This window comes from Mastomys coucha, unplaced genomic scaffold (genome assembly GCF_008632895.1).
Source record: "Mastomys coucha isolate ucsf_1 unplaced genomic scaffold, UCSF_Mcou_1 pScaffold20, whole genome shotgun sequence".
Classification (NCBI taxonomy): Eukaryota; Metazoa; Chordata; class Mammalia; order Rodentia; family Muridae; genus Mastomys; species Mastomys coucha.
Window position 1 is genome coordinate 33,293,380 of NW_022196903.1, and position 17,367 is coordinate 33,310,746.

Below are 17,367 nucleotides of genomic sequence, written 5' to 3' on the forward strand. Positions count from 1 at the left end.
AGGGACAGAGAAAGAAAGAGTGGAAGAGAAAGAAAAGAAGGAAGGAAAGAAGTTAGGAAGGAAGGAAAGAAGGAAGGAAGGAAGGAACGAAGGAACGAAGGAAGGCAGGCAGGCAGGCAGGCAGTCTCAGGGCTGAGTTATATATCTAAAGCCCTTGGGAGACCCTAGTCATTAAGAGCCACTTCCAGTCTGTCCCACACAATTGATAAGCCTCAGTGGATTCCTTCTGCTCTGGTTGGGGGCAGTGGCTTCCATGCACTGCTGCAAACCTCAGCTCTGCTGCTAGTCCACAGAGGACATCGCCTCAACAGTTCCTCCTCCCTCTAGTTCCTGGACACTGGCTTTCTCCAGAGCTGAAACCACACACTCCATCAGATCCCAGCTCCTACCTGGCTGGAGTTATCTGCACCATCTCACATGACACAGCTAGCCTTCACCCTCACTTTAGCCTGTGTCCTCCCCGCTACAACTCGGCGAATTACCTGTCCGCCCAAGATCAGGTGCGTCTATGCCCTCCCCAACCTGCATGCTCCTGTCCCTGAATCCAAACCACGCATCACAGAATGCTCAATTCCACTCTCCTCCCTCCCAGGATTCTTCCTCTGCCTTCCACAGCTCTTTCCCCCTGAACAGTAAATGACTCTGCTTCCCAGCTGCTCTCATTCCTGCTCCGTGCTCTGTGTGTTTCCTTGAATGAGCAGTTGATGTCCCTTCGCTGTGTCTCCTCACTGAGAAGCCTGCACACACAAGCTGGCCCCCAGACTGCTCAGCAACGCACCAACTGGAAGCGAATGCCCGCTTTACCTCACAAAACTAAGTGTTGGAAAGGAGCAATTTCAAAAAATTACTAAAAGCATAAGTCATTCCCTTAGGATCATCTGGAGCCAGTCTGAGTTCATAAAGTGCTAGGCAGTAAAGAACTCTAAAGCTGTGGAAATTCTACCATCATGATGGGCAAATCACACAGGAAAAGCACACAGCACACATGCTACACAAAAGTCAGCAATTCAAAGGCACTTATGAACCAATAGCAAAGCCTTACCTTGCAAACATTACAGAGTTACCTTGTACTACTCCACAGTCGGCCCCACCACATGACAGTAGGCACACAAAGAACAGTTTGGGGCTGGGGAGGGGGAGGCAGAGAAGTGGCTCAGCTGTTAAGAACACTTGTTGCTCTTGAAGAGGACCCAGGTTTGTTTCAACACCCTCTTCTGATTTCCATAGTCACCAGGCACACACACACACACACACACACACACACACACACACACACACACACACACATTTTACATACATACTTGCAGGCAAAAGACTCATACACATAAAATAAAATAAATAAATCTTGAAAAAAAAACACTAAAAAAAAGGGTAACAGGTGGGTCTCTTGTAAGTTCAAGAACAGCCAGCCTTATGATAGTTTGTACATGATCAGTCCAGGAAGAGGCACTATTAAAAGGTGTGGCCTTGGTTGGAGTAGGTGTGTCACTGTGGGTGTGGGCTTTAAGACCCTCATCCTAGCTGCCTGGAAGCCAGTATTCTGCTAGCAGCCTTTACATATAGATGTAGAACTCTGAGCTCCTCCTGCACCATGCCTGCTGGATGCCCCCATGCTCCTGCCTTGATGATACTGGACTGAACCTGTGAACCTGTAAGCCAGATCCAATTAAATGTTTTCCCCATAAGAGTTGCCTTGGTCATAGTGTCTGTTCACAGCAGTAAAACCCTAAGACACGAGCCTCTTGTTTCAGGCCAACTAGGTCAGACCCAGTTTCAATTAAAAAAAAAAAATCAATCAATTAACCAATAAATAAGTAAAGAACAGCCTATGTGATTATACAGACTGTACTTGGGTATCCTTAGCCCTGATTGGCCCTGGGTCAACCAAATGGGAAATTGAGAAAGTGAGAGGTAGGATTAAATGAGATGGTGCACAGTAAGTCCTAATGGATGAAAAACAGGGTAAGAGGTAGAATAATTGCCTAACAGGTCTCCTGTAGCAAAATATTTATACACTAATTCAAAAGTGTGTCTTCACAAATTGAAATTGACACTTGGCACTTGAGACTAGTTCTTGGGTTTTTGCTTTTGTTTTAAGACAGGGTTTCTCTGCATAACCCTGGATATCCTGGAATTCACTCTTAGACCAGGCTGGCCTTGAACTCACAGAGCTCCTCCTGCCTCTGCCCCCCAAGTGCTGGGATTAAGGTGTGTGCCACCACTGCCTGGCTTTAGCTCCTGTTCTAATCACTGTCTTACTCTGATCATTTTGTTTGCTATTTGTTGAGACTGGGTCTCTATGTAGCCCTGGCTATTCTGGAACTCTCTATGTAGACCAACCTGGCCTGAAATGCTCAGATTTCTCTGAGCCTTCCAAGTACTGGGATTAAAGGCATGCACCACCATACCCAGCCTCTTGGTGATTATCTTGAGATAATCTCAACAAAGAATTCTAGAACACTCTAAAAAGCCACCCAACTAAGTGAGCTGAAATCCTCAATAGGTAATACCCAATAAAGGTCGGCAAGATGGGTCAGTAGATACAGGTACCAGCCTTCAAGCCTGATGACTCCAGTTTGATCTTTGGCCCTCACCCAAGGGGAAGAAGAGAACTGACTACAAGCTTCTTCTGATATGCACACATGCCTGGCACCCACACCCAATTTAAGAATGCCAGCCATGCATTTGCTCTTGTTAGGAGGGTTAGTTGTTGGGTTGTTTTGGGTTTTGTTTGTGTTTTTTGCAGGGGCGGAGGGGGGTCAGGTTTTGGAGACAGAGTTTGCTGCAGCACTGGCTAGTCTCCAGTTTCCAGCTCCTGACTCCACCTCCAGAAGAGAAAGGATAGAATCCAGAAGATGATTCTTAGAACACAGAGAGCAGGCAAGTCTGTACGGAATACTTGGAGAACTCAAACAAGGTCCTGGCAGGGTCCATCCGCATGGACACTGAGCCAGCGACCCTCCATGATGAGAGGGATCAAATGTTATTACTGTGAAGTTCTGCACAGACTCACACTCTGCTGGGAAACAGCTTCATCTCTGGTTTCTTTCACGTGCAGTAACAATGTGGAGAAGAGCATAAAATACAGAATCCTAAGAAAAAGGCTTAAAAGCAAGTAACAGTCGTCCTCCTACATGAAGTAGGTGAGTTGATGCTCATGAACACACGTACACACACACACACACACACACACACACACACATACACATCTATAACGAAATTCACAAATATGAAAGGAAGCAGGGTAAGTGAAAATAGGAATTGTTCTACACTCAAAAGGGAAAGTTAGGGGCTCCACATTCCTAGGAAGAAACTCACAGGCATTCAATTAGGAATTTTTCAGAAATAAAAATTTAAGAGTTTTTCCACTATCTTCCTCCCACACGCCACACAAATATGCACACAGTAAACAAACAAACTGAATGGCATTTATCCCCAACAAACCGAATGGCATTTATTTCCAACATACTTCCAAGACTATTTTTCCCCCATGCCTAGTCCCCCATGGACTATCAGCTGGGTGTGGTAGTCACACCTCTAATCTCAGCATCTGGGAAGTGGAAGCAGAAGATTCAGGAGTTCAAGGTCAACCAGGACCTCAGTCTCAGAAGAATGAACTGATTACAATTACAACCATGAGTCAGGATGCGTTGGCAACAGGCGGTGGGCCTGAATGGCAAGGAGTTCCTTTCACAGAGAAACAGAAAACAAGATGTCCACACTATCAATAGCACCTTAGCATCAGGGAGGTACAAACTAGCAGTCAACAGGATTATTTCTATAACCTGCTCTTAATACCCACAGGTTTTGTATCTTTAGGTTCAAACAACAGGCAATGAAAAAAGTTTTCTGTTCCCCCACCCCTTAAACTTGTATCTGTACTAAACACATACAAACTTACTCTTGCAATTAGCCCCTAAAAAGTTCTGGGAATGTGCAGGGCACTGCCTTTGCCTTACATACAAGTAATCTAGACAAGATATAAACTACAGAGGATACACATGGAATACTGCTAATTATGTGAGCATCCTGAGACACTGGTGTTCATGGGATTCGGAAAGCCGGCAGCTCCCTCCCCTCCATGGATACCAGGGGACAACATTGTATCCCAGCGTTAGGGAGCAGCTAATCTAGTTAGAAAATGTCCTAGCTAGGCTTCTGCTGCTGTGCTTTCCCAGTAACCAAGGCAACTTGAGGAGGAAAGGTTTATTTGGCTTACAAGTTACAGCCCATCTCTGAGGACAGCCAAGGGAAGAACTGAAGCAGAGATGAGAGGAACACCACCTATACTAGCTTGCTTTCATGGCTTGCTCAGCCTCCTCTTTTAGATAATCCAAGACCACTTGCCCAGAGATGGCACTGTCCACAGTGGGTGGGACCTCCCACATCAAACATTAATCTATTAGACGTGTCCACAGATGTGCCCATGGGCCAATCTGATGGAGGCAATTCCTCAAACAGGGGTTCCCTTTTCTTAGACTCTAGTTTGTAGCAAGCTAAAAAAAAAAAAAAAAAAAACTGGGCTGGAGAGATGGCTCAGCAGTTAAGAGCACTGACTGCTCTTCCAGAGGTCCTGAGTTCAAATCCCAGCAACCACATGGTGGCTCACAACCATCCATAATGATGAAATCTGACGCCCTCTTCCGGGTCTGTCTGAAGACAGCTACAGTGTACTTAGATATAATAATAAATAAATCTTTAGCCAGACCAAGGTTACATAGTAAGACTCTATTAAAAAACAAAACAGCCTGGCAGCGGTGGCGCCTGCCTTTAATCCCAGCACTTGGGAGGCAGAAGCAGGCAGATTTTTGAGTTCAAGGCCGCCTAGTCTACAGAATGAGTCCCAGGACAGCCAAGGCTACACAGAGAAACCCTGTCTCGAAAAAAAAACAAAAACAAAAACAAAAAAAAACAAAATCTTTAAAAACAAAAACAAAACAACAACAACAAAAACAAATAACCAACATGGGAAAGTAGGGTGCATACCTAAAAGCCATGTTATAATAAAAAAAGTCAGCTCTCAGGCCAGGAGTGGGGGTATATGTCTCATTCCTAGCACTGGGACAGTGGGGGATGAAGATTGATGAGATTAAGGCCAGCCTGGCTGCTCTGGTTAGCTTTCTGTGATAAACACCATGATCAAAAGCAACTCAAGGGAGGAAAAGTTTATCTGGCTTACAGGTCCATCACTGAATGGAGTCAAGACAAAAAAAACCTCAAGGCAAGAGCTTGAAGCTTACTGCCTACTGGCTTGCTCCCTCTGCCTTAGGGACAGCCAGCTTTCAACTCAGGCCTACCAACCCTGGGGTGGCATTGGCCACAGTGGGCTGAGCCCTCATACACCATGCATTGATTAGCAATCAAGCAAACACCCCCACAGACATGCCATGGCCAATCTGCTAGAGGCAACTCCTCCAACTGAGGTGTGAAGTGGACCACAGAAACTAACCAGGAAGCTGGTCTAGACAGGGAGCTCAAAGACAGCCTGAGCTGCGTGAGACCCTGTCTCCAAAACCAAATGCAGAGCCAGTCAGCTCCTCATGAGGAACAAAGGCCGGCTGAATGAAACAGGAGGCTTGTGCTATATATCTGTAAGAACAAGAGAGCTGGGAGACAGGCTGGTGCTATGCCCCCTGGTGTGCTGTGCAGGGGTGAGACATCAGAGACAAAGCAGGGGTCACAGGGCGATGACATGTGCCTAGATAGCAGGGGAATGGCCCTTGTCATATCACAGGACTTGCCCTGTCCAACTCTGGGGGAGACTAGCAGTCCAGCAGCTCTCTACAGCAGCCAGGGACACTCTCCAGCCCCTGTCCTATGGACATACGGCTTTGCTCACCCCGAATACTCTCTCTCTCTTTCTCTCTCTCTCTCTCTCTCTCTCTCTCTCTCTCTCTCTCTCTCTCTCTCTCACACACACACACACACACACACACACACACACACACACACACACACACACCTACCTCCCTCCTCTGGGGTATGCTGGATAGTTCCATCATCTCTTTGTTCAAACACCAACTCACCTCTTACTTGTGCCAAAGATAGTACTTGACTCCCAGGACATGGAGGTGAATCCAATACCACCCCTAACCTCATTGTCCGGTCTGGTACTGAGAACAGAATTAAATCACTATAATCTACTGATTTACAATATATATTATCTATATATAAATGTATGATATAAATATACAATATATAATAATATATTATAATTTAATTTACAATAGCCAAAAGGTTAAAAAAAAAAAAGAAAAAAGAAAAAAGTCCATCCAGAAATGACAGATAAATAAAATATGTCTCACCTGGGTTTTCTATTGCCCAGACTACAAACACTGAATGTGTATTTAATTTGAAATGTGTATGGAATATTTGGAAAAGGCAAAAAGAAAAAAGTATAGACCATGCATCTGATGGAATATTATGCAGCCTTAAACAGGGAACTGTGACATATCCTACATTAAGAATGAATTCAAGGGCTCTCTCTCAACCTCTTAGCTTCTTGTCTTTACTCTCAACTCTTGTTCTCTCTCCCCTTCCCCCTCTCCACGTGGCCATGGCCAGCCTCTACTTTTCTATCTTCTCTCTCTCTCTCTCTCTCTCTTTTTTACAATAAAACACCTTAAGACAAAAAAAAAAGATGAACTCAAGGGTTGAAGGAACCTATCACATGACTCCATGTGTTTAGAGGAACACAGGAGTCACACTCATAAAAACAGAAAGCAGATTTGTAGCTCTAAGGAACTGGAGGTTCAAGGACAGGGAGTTGTTTCTTGATGGATATAAAGTTCAGTTTTACAAGATGAAAAGGGTTTGCAAAGGTACTTAACACTGCTGAACCTTATACTTAAAAATGGTCATGATCGCAAATTTTATGCTACATGCATTTTAACCACAAATTTGGAAATCAAATAATCACTGTAATTCAAGTCGGGAACAGTTAGAATAGAGACACTAAATACAGCTGTGGCAAAGGGAGGGTCAAGGAAGGGGCGCTCTGCCGTGGAAAGACAGTGTGTGGCTCTGAGGCTCAGAGAGGAGCACACACACACACACACACACACACACACACACACACACCCTACCCCTTCCCACATTCCTCACACTCTGGGCCTTTTGTACAAAATCATGCCATTGGTCCCAGAGAATAGTGAGCTCTCCTGCTCAGGTGCTGGGGCAGCAGATTCCCACCCACACTGACTCCTGGACTTTGGACTTAACAGGTAGCTGAAGGTGCTGACTCTTAGTGAGTCAGCACATGCTTTCACATTAAGGATGAGGCAGAGGATAACCAGACAGCAGGCCTTGAAGCAAACAGCCATCTGCCCAGCTAGTCTCCTTTAAGAACTGCTGAACTGTGAGTCTACGATCCCAACACTGGCATGCTCTCCGACACACCCTGCCAAGCTTCTGATCAACACTGACTCGGGGATTTTTTTTTTCTTCTCCAAATCTACCCTTTGTAATCCAACTCTTTCCTTAATATTATCCTAAAGGAAATAAAGAGAACCTAAAAGATCTGTGCACAGAGGTTCATCACAGGACTGTAGCGTTAGGCGCAAGGAGACAATAAGATACCGAGTTTAGGAACGGCTGGGATACAGCTCAGGGGTATAGCTCTAGCCTAGCATGTGCAAGGCCCTAGGCTGGATTCCAGGATCTTAAAGCCACAAAACAAGAAATTCAGGAACGGCTTCGGAAATCCTGCCCTATAAATGAATATTGTGTGCTTACTTTAAAATATTTTAAAGCATACGGAAAATGCTTACAATAAAATGAAAACTGGAAGGCACAAAATCTATGGGTAGCATAATCCCATTTCTATCTTTCAAAAAAGTACCCTATTACATGTCTATTACATGTAATAGGGTCTATTACATGTGCATGCAAGCACAGTTTTCAGGAGATCAGCAAGAAAGGACTGGGGAGATGAATCCATTGGTAAAGTGTTGCTTTGCAAACGTGAGACTCTGAACGTGTCCCAGAGCCCAAGTTAAAACCCCAGGCACAGTTGATGCACAACTGCAATCCCAAGGACTGGAGGAGGTGGAGACAGGTGGATTCCCAGAGCTCGCTGGCCAACCAGCCTAACAAATATAGAGCTCCAAACCAATGAGAGAGAAACTTTCAAAAGACAAGGTGGATGGCTCCCAAGGGCAACAGTCAAGGTTGTCGTCTGTCTCCACGTGCACATGAACATGCATACACAAACAAACACACACACACACACACTGTGCACACATGAACATATAAAAACCAACCAGGAAAATATGTATCAAACTATTTATGAAACAGAAATAAAGATGGGTACTTATTCTAAATATAGTTCATATTCCAAAGCATCTGAAAGTGAGTATCATTTACAGAGACTAAATAAGCTTTTGTATTTCATCAAGGAACTCAACCTGCAGAGATCTTCCCATTCACCATTTTCAGGAGAGTTTGACAGCCCAATCAGTCATAGAGATTATGTTAGGATGAACGCGGAACAAAGACGTAGTTCTGGAGTCTGACCACATGAAGGCGGCTCCTGAAACCAAGCCAGTGATAAAGATTTGAAGAAACAGAAGACATAAAGAGGTCTGCACTTGGATGTGGGAGGGAAAAACTCACAGAAGGCAGTGATGAAAATGAAGGGTGCCCAGCTTCCCAAGAGCCATTCTCAACGAGAGAGAAGTCACACTCACACCAAACTCACCATGCCCTGAGTTGTTCTACCTTATTCCATCGTGCACACAATCATGTATGTAGTCAGTGGTCCACTCATGGGGTCATTGTGCACACAATCATGTATGCAGTCAGTGGGTCCACTCATGGAGTCATTGTGCACACAATCATGTATGCAGTCAGTGGGTCCACTCATGGAATCATTGTGCACACAGTCATGTATGTAATCAGTGGTCCACTCATGGGGTCATTATGCACACAATCATGTATGCAATTAGTGGTCTACTCATGGGACCATTGTGCACACAATCATGTATGCAGTCAGTGGTCTACTCATGGAGTCATCATGCACACAGTCATGTATGCACTCAGTGGTCTACTCATGGGACCATTGTGCACACAACCATGTATGCAGTCAGTGGTCCATTCATGGGGTCATCGTGCACACAATCATGTATGCAATCAGTGGTCCACTCATGGAGTCACTGTGCACACAGTCATGTATGTAATCAGTGGTCCGCTCATGGGGTCATTGTACACACAATCATGTATGCAATTAGTGGTCTACTCATGGGACCATTGTGCACACAACCATGTATACAGTCAGTGGTCCATTCATGGGGTCATCGTGCACACAATCATGTATGCACTAAGTGGTCCACTCATGGGACCATTGTGCACACAATCATGTATGCAGTCAGTGGTTCACCCATGGCACCACTCCTTTATTCATCTGTTAAACAATGGTCTTTGAGCCCAGCCATAGTGCACACTGGTATGGAGACAGTAACAAGGCAAGATCTCCTACTCTGGAGGTCATGAATTTAGTTGAGTAGAATGTGAAGAGAGGGCATCTAAGCCATTCTGCTTCTACACACCCTGTGGGGGAAATGTGGCCTGAGATTTTTGAGGAAGAAATGAAATGAGGCAAACAGGGAGGGGCATGGCCTCTGGGAAGAAGAAGCAGCACATATAAAGCATGCACGAATCAAACAGCTCAGCAGCGTTCTCCCCATGAAGACACAGAGTCCGTGGTAGTGTGGCAGGAAGAGAGGTTAGACTCAGGCAAGAAAGCTGGAGAAGGCTGTCCCACCCAACCAGAATATCAAGGAAACAAAGATAAAATCAGTTAGAGAACCCGGTATCTGTGACTTCACTCCATCCTAATCAAATGAACTTAACGTAAACATTAATATGGAACACAGCAAAGAGACCCACAATGAGAATGGCCAGAAATTCAAAGTCCCCTCACAAAGCTCAACCAACCCTCAAGGCACATAATGAGTGCAGCTGGCTTCCCATGGTCACTTGCAGATCTGTCCTGATCTGTCCTGTCCCTGCTCTCTCCTTGGTCTACCCTCAGCCTCCCTTCCTAAGCACCCACATATTATCCTGTCTGCGTGTAGGCATGCACACCCTCGCACATCTGCACATGCTCAGGGCTGAGGGTTGGGCACCACTCCCAAGTCCCAGCTCCCTCTGCAGAATCTGAATCTCAAACAGAATAATAAGCATCTGACACACATCCTGTTAGCTATGCGCTGACAGTCAGTCTCTGCCTCCTACAGCCTGCATCCTTAAACTGTGGGCCCTGGAGCATCCTGTCAGAACCACAGAAGTGGAAACTGATACATAGATGAATATTTATGCAACTTGCCAGCTGTCAGGTTTTATGATTCGGGAGCTACTTAACAATAATCTCTCACGTACTTCCCATGACGACAGCCATGCCCACACTTATGGTTAAAGATGGTGCCTCTCATCCTCTGGTTCAGGGTCATGGTGCTCCAACCCCACATCAGTGAGTGTTTCTCTCCTGGGTCCAGAGAGGTCTATTCATCCTCACAGCAGAAAGCAGCAACCCAAGATGACCCAACCAGAGTGGCCACACCCCAGCCATCCCCTCAGAGAGAGCTGAACACAGGACACTGCTGAGAAATACTACAGACCTGTTAGGTTCTGTGGCCAACAATTCTCACACATCATTTTACATATTATCTGGGTTTTTTTTTTTTTAATTTATTATTCGTTGTGTATGTTTGGGGTGGTGCCACTCATATACCATAGCAGGGTCAGGGGACAACTTGCAGGAGGAGTTGGTTCTCTCTTCCCACCACATAGGTCCCAGGGAATCTAGCTCATGTCTTCAGGCTTGGCAGCAGTGTCTTTAGCAGCTTACTAAGCCAACTTGCTGAGTCCTGTTTTCTCCTTAAGATCAGCTACTTAGATGTTCTAACATTGTTTTAAGCATCTCCTAGTGACTCAGCTAAGAAAGCCACCCCCAGGAACCTGCTTCTAAGAACACTGCCAGTCCTCTCCAAACGACACTCTTGGTTGGTTACTCGGTGATGCTGTCCTGTCTGACCAGGACTTCTGCCCCTGACTCCACTGGTCTGTACTGTTTCTCAGGTATAGGCAACCAATCTCTTGCTCACCTCCCCAAGCGACAAGGGGCTCAGGAGTTGGACATCTTCAGGGCTGCTGCTCTCTACCTCATGCATAGGGTTTTGTTTTGGTTTTGGTTTTGGTTTTTTTTTTTTTTTTTGCCAAGTGACCTTACTAGTATTCTAAAAATTAGATGCACACTAATTCATTCCCTCATGGCAATTAGCCAAACACTCAAAAAAAATTTTTTTAAACCATCTCATAGATAACTAGGAAAATGAAGCTCAACACTTAAAGAGAATGGTATCCATTTAAAAGTCAAAAGACTGATGCACACCTGTACTCCAGTGCAATCAGAGGCAGGCAGATCTCTGTTTGTGAGTTCAAGGCCAGCCTGGTCTGCAGAGTGAGCTCTAGGACAGTCAGTTCTACAAAAAGAAACCCTGCCACAAAAATACCAAAAATAAAATAAAAATAAAGATCAACAGACATTTCCAGGGTCCATGCAGGAGAACTCTTAGAGAGCCTCTTTCCAAATCTACTGCAGAAATGCTGGATGCTGAGGGAAATCTGACAATGTAGAAACTGTCCAAGCAGCTACACAGAGAAAAGATCATCATGTTCGTGTCCTAGGCTGGACTCACAGTGGGATCTGCCCCATGATGAGCCTTCTCTACCCCACAGCCATGGGGCAGCTGGCTTCCCCATGAACTGCTGCTGCATACCATGGTCTTAGTTCTCCAGGCCTATGTTCTCTGCTCCCCGCTCCATACTACTTTCCTCTCTTCCTTTCTTTCTCTCTCTCTTTCTTTCTTTCTTTCTTTCCTCACTTCACTCTATCCTACTCTTAAGAACCAAGATATTCCATGCTGATGCCTTCTTCTGTGGTCCACCAAAATTGCACACTGTGAACCACTTTCCCACAGGGCCCACGCTGTACCTGTCCCATCCCACTTACATGGTGACTATCACACCATAAGACAAGGAGGCTGCTGGGCATCATACCTCAACAGTAGCCTTTTCCTGCCCAGTCGCTTTTTCCCCACCCCAGGAAAGGGCGACATTCTGTATGCACTGCCCTCTGACCTCTACCTGTGCACTGTAGCCCATGTGCACCCCTCAACCTCATGGGTACACACAATAACAACGAGGACTTTTAAAAAAAAGCAATAGCCCCAAGACCACTGTTTCTGGGAATCATTTAGAAAGTTAGTATTTAACATCAGATCCTGGCACAAATGCAAGAGATTAATATGCTGTTATTTGGGGGTTTTGTTTGTTTGTTTTGTTTTTGTTTGTTTGTTTTCCCCTTAGAACTAAGAAAGCTCAAAGGGTGGAGAAATCATTGAAAGAATGACTCACTGTGCTGGTTGTTTTGGTTTTTGTTTTTAATCTTTTTTTTTTTTTTAATGTGTATAGGTATTCTGCCTTCATGTATATCTATGTACCACATGTATGCCCGGTGACCTCAGAGGTCAGAAGAGGACACCAGATCTGTGGGACTGAAATTACAGGCAGTTATGAATCATCATGTAGGTGCTGAGAACCCAATCCAGGTCCTCTGCAAGAACCAATACTCTTACCCACTGAGCCATCTCTCCAGCCTCTGCTGTTGGTTTTGAACAAGAGACTTGTCTGAAAGCACTGAATCCCTCCCCCAAACTTAGAAAGTTAGTGAGAAGTTGACTTTTAAGCCAGAAGCTCCTGCTAATTTATGATCAAAGAAGAAACAGAACCACATACTTGGCCGTCAGGAAGAAACCACAGAGAACACATCATCTACGTAGCAATGTTATCAAAACCACAAGGATGTGATCCAAGCCTCAGTAAAGGAGAAAATGCAGAGAGTAAATGTCACTCAATGCTATGGATGATTATCCTCCAGACTGGGAATGACAGAACACACTCTGTAAGGGGAACTTCCATTTTTTGAAATTGTTACTGTTAAATGTTCAATTGCTAAAATAAGACAAAATAACTATCCATGTGATTCTGTAGCGCTGGAAAGCCTGCCTTATTCATTTCTCTCAACCGAGGTTTGTATGACCCTTTTATGACCAGGGCTGTATGTGCCTTGGGTCAAGGCTTGTTCTATACCACCAGGGTGGCACTCTCCCAGAGTCACAAATGGCTCTGACCTTGGAATTGCATAGTTTATTCCACCAAGCAAGCCAAGCCTGTGAACGAACACCTTCATGGGAGACACTGCAGCACCATTTACTAACATGGCGCAGACAGCAGGAGCCTAGCTGGGGTGTGCATACTCATCCCAGAGTTGAGAGGACATTTGCTGTGTATCCTTGAACAAGCTGGTGAACCCCTCTGAGGTTTGTCTTCACTTGTGCAATAGGAATAGCAAGAATGTCTCTCTTACAGAGCTGTTCTAGAGATGAAACAAGAGCTATACTGCCCCCCACCATGCTTGACTTGGCTATTATTGCTCTTTCCAGCCCAGCTCTGGGGTTTGAGTGAGGGTGTGCATGCACATGCACGTGTGTACACCTGTGCCCACGCTCGGAGGCCAGAGTCGATGTCAGGTGGCATGCTTTATCATTTGTCTTATTCCTTTGGAGTCAAGGGCTCTCACTTAACTTGGAACTAGGCTGGCAGCCAGCAAGCCCCAGCAATCTTCCAATCCCTACCCACCACAGCTATGGGATCAGTAGTATAAAAAGCTTTTTGACATGAGTGCTGGGTCCCTGAGCTCAGATTCCCCCAATGGTCACCCATGCTCACACACCAAGGGCTCTTACCCACTGAACCCTCTGTAGTCCCTCAGCCCTGAGATTTCTACAGGAAACCAGAGAAAGCGCATCCAAGAAGAGCTTGATCAAAGGCCAACTAGCAATCAAGAAATGCAACAGTTATAAAGACACGTGTTACCTGTGAGCTTGGCCAAGAGGATAGCTGGGTAACAGGCTGTGCTCAGAGGGATTAAAAAAAGAAAAGAAGAACCACTGGCATTGCTAAGGCATTGCCAGAGATAATATGGATTGCTTCAACTTTTCTAGAGAGCAACTTGGCAAAGTGCATCAAAATTTAATGTGTGCATACTGCCTAGGCCAGTGAGTCTATTTCTGGGAATTTATCCTACAGAAGTTATTAGAAAAGTGTGTGAAGACGTATGTACAGTAGAAACACTTGAGAGTTACAAGCCAGCCACAGACCACTGGTTAAATGAGGCACAGAACATCCACAGCCCCAGATGAATTGGCTTATGGTACAAACACAAAGATCCCACAATGGAGCACAAAGTGAGAATACGCAAACTGCCAAACAATGTGTCAGATATGACACCACTGCTTTGCGTGTGTGTTCTTGTGCATTTGTATGTGTGAAAAACTAAAAAGAGACACACCAAAATGCCACAGCAATTATCTGGAGTGGTGGGATGTGAGGCAATTTTTGCTTGTTAATTTATAACTTTTTCTAACTGTCTGAACATACTCAATGAACAGAACAATCTACATTGTAATCTAGTCACCACCGTTTGATAACAAGCCTTCTTATGAAGCCTCTACACACAGGACTGACTCTCTTCCTCTCACATGTAATCCTTGATCCTCCTACCTCTGCACTTCACACTAGGTCTCTTCTGAGACCTAATCTTGGGCAAGTTCCTGCCTTATGACTCATGCACAGGGCTGGTGACGTGGCTCAGCGGATAAGAGCACCGACTGCTCTTCCAAAGGTCCTGAGTTCAAATTCCAGCAACCACATGGTGGCTCACAACCACCTGAGATCTGATACCCTCTTCTGATGCGTCTGAAGACAGCTACAGTATTACTTATTTATAATAATAAATAAATCTTGGGGCCAGAGCGAACAGGGACTAAGCGAGTGGGGTCTACCGGAGCCAGCAGAGGTCCTAAAAGTCAATTCCCAACAACCAGATGAAGGCTCACAACTATCTGTACAGCTACAGTGTGTACTCATATACATAAAATAAATAAATAAATCTTTAAAAAAAAAAGACTCATGCACAGCCATATCCTCTGCTGGGGACAGTGTCCCCTGAAAGACCTCTGGGCAGGCTCTTGCCTGCTTCAGCAAACATCAATGCTACGGGCTGGACAACAACAGCAACAACAAATACTTAGCCCAGAGAATCTCAGAGTATGATCTCATGTAGAAACAGGTCACCACAGATATAATTAATTAATATGACGTCAGGCATAAGTAGGTGAGCCTCTGATCCATCATGACTGCCCTTACAAAAAGGTAAAATTTCAAAATGACACACAGGGAAGATAGAGCGATACTGCTGCAAGCCAGGAACTGCCACAGCCACGAGTGTGGCCTGGAACAGATCCAGTCTCAGCACCGGCAGAGGGATTGTGGCAATACCACAAGCTCCAGCAGAAGAGCATCACTTCTGCCATTTAAGGCCCTCCATCGGTGGACCTCTGGATACCACAGCACACTACCTCAGGCACCTTGCAATGGGGGTCTCCAACATCCCACACTGAATCTGCAAGTCCCTCTACTTCTTTGCTCTGCCTACTAATATACTACTGACTAGCACCACTTAGTAACATGTGGTACAGCCCGAGGGCCCAGCACACAGAACAATCTACTTTATAAATAAGCAAAGCAAGCCTGTCTTGCTGCAGCCTATGGTCTAGTGAAAGGAACTGAGAATAAACATAGAAACATAGGTGGTGACCAAAGTAGGCAGGCGCTTAGGAGTGCTGAAAGCATTCTTGCTGGAGAACGCCTCCTTTGACCATGTGGGAGCTGAGGAGGGACCTGTAGAAGGGAAGTAACTGTAGATAAAATCTGAGGTAAGAATGTTCTAGATAGAAGGAACAGCAAGTACTGATTATTGCAACCAACGCATACTGTTTTTATAATCAGGGAGGGAAACCAATAAAACTATTGTAACCCTCAAAACACATAAAAACATTTAAAAGCCCAATTCCAAGGGCTGCAGAGAACAGTAGGGTTTTACAAATTCTTTAAGACTATTTGGAAGCAGGAGGATCACTTGGATCCAAGAGTATAACAAAGCCTTGTCACACACAAAAAATATTTATACACAACACACACACACACACACACACACATATACCACATATATTACAATTGTATGAGCTGCTATGAAAGCCCAGGATGAAAACTCCAACCCTTCCGTCCAGCTGCCTTGCTCAGCCCAGGCTCCAGCCAACAGTTGCTCAAGATAAAACAACAACAACAACAACAACAACAACAAAACCCTCAACAACTTCAAGGTTGGGGGGGGGAGCTTAAGTGAGTCAGGGAGGGCGGAGCAATCCTGACTTAGAGTAGCCTGGAGATCTTTGCTAGTAACCACAGTCAGGGAAACATTGTTACCACTGTCCTGGCCACCAGCTTCTGATGGGTCCTACACCCCACACCCACCACCTGCCTGGGGTTCTTCCCACCTACCTAGACCACAAAGCCTCAGTCTCATGCTCACTCCTACTTCTGAAACAATTAGGCCACTCCACCACTATAGTTACTTTTTAAACAACCAACTTCCTAAACACTTCCTCTTAGGAAACTGAAACTGTAACTTTACCCAAATCTTTATTTTCTCCCTCCCAAGCCCTGGTCACCATTTGTTCCCTAATCTCAAGGGGTTTCTGTAATCCTTGGTGGCTAGCCCACTTGATTCTTTCCATACAGTTTCGGAAATCAGGATAGTCATACTGTTCCCCCGCCCCCGCGACCCCCATAGAGAAGCTCAGAATAGAAGCAGACTTCTGATCCAGCCAGACACCAGCTCAGGCTTCAACCCTCCAGATCCCTAGAAATCTGGGTTGGGATTTTACAACTTGAGGACACCCCACTAATTAGGAAGCAACCAGGAACCTTTGAAATGCACCCAGGCTCATCAAGAATCTGCTGAGGCTGGAGCTTCCAAACCTTAGCAAACATGTAAATTACCTAGAGATGCCTCAAAGGTAGCTCATTCAGTAGGCTGGGGGCATGGGCACTGTCTACGGAGCCCAGACTGTCCTCTGGCTCCATGTGGACCCAGGGCTGACCTCCTCCTGAGTGCTGGGATTTCAGGCATCGAGGGTTACCTGTCCTGCTGAGCCTGCGTTTCTAACAGGCTCTTAGGATGCTGTTGCTGCTTGTTTGGGGGACCACACTGGAGCGGTGAGCCCTGGGTTCCTGGGCTTTGCTGGAGTTCCCCAGAGCTGACTCCAAAAGATCATTCGTTCTGTGTTTTTGAAAGCTCCCCAGCATTTCAAAACAGATCTTCAGACTGTCTGGCTCCAAAGTTAATCCCCACACCTGAAACGCTAAGTGATGAAGGGCTCTTTCCACAGGCCCAAACAAGAGAAG

General features: G+C 45.4%; 1 protein-coding gene and 1 long non-coding RNA gene across 6 annotated transcripts in view; one reads left to right on the forward strand and one right to left on the reverse strand.

Annotated features, from left to right (window-relative positions):
* Kiaa1549 (KIAA1549 ortholog) overlaps positions 1-17,367 on the reverse strand; it is a 140,734-nt gene that overhangs the window by 113,323 nt on the left and 10,044 nt on the right. The window lies entirely within an intron of this gene.
* LOC116098747 lies at positions 2,886-7,520 on the forward strand. The gene is made up of 2 exons (XR_004121933.1): positions 2,886-3,143; positions 7,224-7,520. It is a non-coding gene; the product is annotated as an uncharacterized LOC116098747 (long non-coding RNA).